The sequence below is a fragment of the Brassica oleracea genome, chromosome C7, assembly GCF_000695525.1.
Source record: "Brassica oleracea var. oleracea cultivar TO1000 chromosome C7, BOL, whole genome shotgun sequence".
NCBI lineage: Eukaryota > Viridiplantae > Streptophyta > Magnoliopsida > Brassicales > Brassicaceae > Brassica > Brassica oleracea.
This window is the reverse complement of record NC_027754.1, coordinates 21,255,909-21,259,998: the sequence shown is the minus strand read 5'-3', so window position 1 is coordinate 21,259,998 and position 4,090 is coordinate 21,255,909.

The following is a 4,090-nucleotide window of genomic DNA, read 5'->3' as shown; positions in this document are numbered from 1 at the left end:
GACCCCGACCTTCTGTTCCTTCTTCCCCCTGACATCTCGATGGTCTCTCCTTCACAAGTCATCCAGGATTCGATTATGATGGAAGCCCCTGCAGCTACCAACGAAATTGTTTCCTTGCCTGTTGTGTCTGGTGCTTCACCAGCTTTTTTGGTCCCTCCTTCGGGTTCCACTGCTCCGGAAGATGCTCCGGTCAAAAATTTGTCGGTCCCTGCAGTCTCGTCTGGGGACAAATCTGGTTTCTCATCTACTCTTTTTGGAGAGGCTCCATTTAAGGGCTGTCCTACTCAAGATTCTGAGTTCAACTGGCTGAGCAGATCTAAAGCTGCAAGGCAATTTCCGAAATCATCTATCCCCGTAAATCGTATTGAGGAAGGTGTTCTGCGTGTAAAGATTCCAAATGCGGTGTTCGAAAGAGGCGCTACGGCTCATTCTGACTATATTGTCGGTATTTTTAATATTAATGCTCATTCATATGGAAAGATTTGGGGAGTCCTAAACTATCTATGGGGGAGAGATAGGAGAGTTACGATTCACAATCTCTCAAAGAATGCCTTTATGTTTTACATCCCATCGGTGTCTCTTAGACAACATATTCTCCAGCATGAGCTATGGAGAGTTGGTGACTCGCCTTTTTTCGTAACTGAATGGAAAGCTCCTTCAGTATTGATCCTCCTTCACTGCAATGTGCCCCGATCTGGGCTACTCTCAGCAAGGTTCCTTTTGATTTGCTCACGGATGAAGGTCTGGAAATTATCTCAAAGCCTTTGGGAAAGATAGTCGACGCAAAACCTTTCTCGAGTGTCTCTACAGTGGACGTTAAGGTCATTGTAGACTTGACTGTCAAACTGCCTGCTATTGTGGAGATTGAAAGAGAAAATGGATTGGTGGATGTTCTACAGGGTAATCGTGCTCCTTCTCTTGTTCGTCCTGCTCTTTCGAGCCAGCCGGCTCCTATCTTAGAAAACTCTCAGGCAGAGGCTCCATTCATGCCAGCAGTGAATGCAGTGCCAATTAAGTCTGTGGTGGAAGGAAATCAAGATAATTTTGCCGTGGTTTCTGTGAATCCGTTTGCTATTATTGACCAAGAACAAGAATCTCATTCGACTTTCAAGGAGGAAACTAATCTCTCTTTAGTGATCTCCACGCCAGTGAGTAAGCAATCATATTCTCCTCCGGCTCTCTCTAAGTCCCAGAAGAATAAGAAGAGAAAGCTTGCTAAAAGGTCGCCAAACTCTGGTGGTTCGCCTCCCCTTTCCTTAGGGGACTGCAAACCTCAATAATTATATATATGTCGGATACATTTTTTTTGGAAAGTGCGAGGCATCAACGATTTTTCGAAGCATCGACCTCTGTCTTCATGGATTAATAAAAGGAGAATTTGCTTTGGTGCTCTTTTGGAAACGCACGTTAGTGAGGCTAATATTATGTATATTCTTTCGGTGTTGGGACCGCAGTGGAAGCTTATAGCTAATTATCAATATTCTGACCTTGGTAAGGTGTGACTTGTATATAAAGATCCTATCAAGGTGCAGTTTTTGTTCGTGGATTCTCAATCAATTACGGTTAAAATTTCGCCTCCTGAGTCTCTGCCCTTTTACTACACGGCGGTTTATGCTTCTAACGAGTTAGATGATCGTAGGCAGTTATGAATTTCTCTGAGGGACACTGCTATTGCTTTCGATTTATCTTCTCATCCATGGATGGTCTGCGGGGATTTTAATGAGATTTTGGACCCTAGGGAGTCGTCTAACCCCGCCATTATCACCACTTCCAGAGCTATGCGTGAGTTTGCCGCCTGCTTATAAGATATTGGTCTCTTTGATCTCGCGTCGCAGGGACCTCGATTCACCTGGTCAAACCACCGTCCGTCTGACCCGATAGGAAAGAAAATTGATAGATGTCTGGTTAATGATCGGTGGCAGCCGTCTTACCCTAAAGGTTTTTGTTCTTTTGAACCGCCAGAGTTCTCTGATCATACTCCTTGTCATATAAGGCTTACCTCTACTAAGCCAGAGTACGGAAGCCGTGCTTTCATGTTCCCAAGTTATTTAGCTAATCTACCTTCCTTTGTTCCTATCATCAAGGATTTTTGGATTAAGTTAGGGGCACCCGCAAAAAACCTGACTTCTCTGTGTTATAAGCTTAAACAACTCAAGTCTCCTATAAAGACTTTTTGTAAGGAGAACTTCAGTCAAATGGTATTAGATTCCCATCAGATTCAAGCTCTAAATTTGCCTTCTGAGGAAAATATTGCATTGGAGAAGCAATCCCGTGAATCTTGGATGTTCATGCGGCTTGCGGAAGAGATGTTTTCCCGCTAACGATCTTGTATCAAATGGCTGGAGGCTGGAGACTTAAATACTCATTTCTTCCATACTATTACCCTAGTCAGGAATGCATCTAATGGGATTACTTACCTTCTAAGGGGGTATGGGTCGAGATCACAATCTTTTAAAGAAGTTCATCAGATCGCATCTGCTCATTTTGCTGGGTTCTTTGTACGTTGCAGAGGATCTTATTGTCTCTTCTTGCCTAATTACCTCCTTCGGGTTGTCTCAGCTGTATGTACTGCGACTCATCAAGCCTATCTCTCTGTTCCAGTTTCGGCTGAAGTGATTAAATCTACGTTGTTCAAGTTCCCTCTCAACCGTACGCCTGGACCTGATGGTCTAACGGCTGAAATTTTCAGAGCAAAGTGGAGTTTTGTGGGTGAAGAAGTCTGTTCTACGATTTTGGACTTCTTTAACTACAAGTTTATTCCATCGGGTCTCAATTCCACTTCATTTATCTTGATCCCTAAACGACCAGGAGCAGAAAATATTCAGGATTTCAGGCCTATATCATGTTTGAATACCTTGTATAAGGTGATCTCTCGTATCTTGGCTGATAGGTTGAAGAATGTGCTTCCTGATTTAGTTCTTTCGAATCAAACGGGCTTCATCAAGAACAGATTGCTTCTGGAGAATGTTTTGCTTGCATCTGAGGTGGTTAATGGATATCATAAGCAGAATCGTTCGCCGAGGATTAAGGTTAAAGTTGATATTTCTAAAGCTTTTGATTATGTTCTTTGGGATTTTCTCCTTGCAACTCTCAACGTTATGCAGTTTCCGCCAAATTTTGTTTCTTGTGTTCGCGCTTGCATCACTACTCCCTCATTCTCGTTGAGCATCAATGGCATTACTGATGGGTATTTTAAGGGAAAAATCGGCTTGAGACAAGGTGATCCTATCTCTCCACTACTTTTTGCGGTGGTAATGAATGTCTTATCCTATATGTTGAACCGAGGAGCAGAAGATGGGATTTTTGGCTTTCATCCTGGCTGTAAAGGAGTCAAGCTTACTCATCTTGCTTTTGCAGATGATTTATTAATTTTTCTTGATGGTACAGAAACTTCCCTAGCAGAAGTTTTTACAGTTCTGTCCCAGTTTAAAAAATTCTCAGGGCTTGAAGTTAGTATGGCTAAGACTTCGATGTTCTCCTCTGGTCTCTCCGCTCAAACGCAATTGAATATCCTTATGCATTTTGACATCCCAAAGCTTCGGCAGATCAAAAAGAATTTGTATCGAATAAAATATATACTTCGTCTTTGTTGTGTTAAAACTTTGGCCGGTTCAAGCTTTGCTCCCTCCCCCTCCCCGTGAGGTATCTGGATTTACCTCTCTGCTCCAAGAAACTATGAGTTAGAGACTGTGATATCTTGCATATTCACATTGTTTTATTCATTCATTCATGTGCATTTTCATCATATAGATTATGATTTAGCCATGTCTAGGTTGCATTTTGCATACATATGTCTCTATTAGGTATTAGAGTACCACATGGAGTTCCTGGAGACATTCGGGTGCACTTGGAGCTCAAGGGAGGTGATTAGAGTGATCTTTGGACGAGCACTGCCTGGAGCGACTTCCTGGAGCGACTTCCCGGAGCGACTAAATGAAGTCGCTGTGACATACATCCCGGAGCGACCTGGCCAGAGCGACATAGAGAGGTCGCTCGCGTTTCTATCGCGAGACACCCCTCCCAGAGCGACTTTCCCGGAGCGATATGGAGAGGTCGCTCGCGTTTCTATCGCGAGACACCCCTCCCAGAG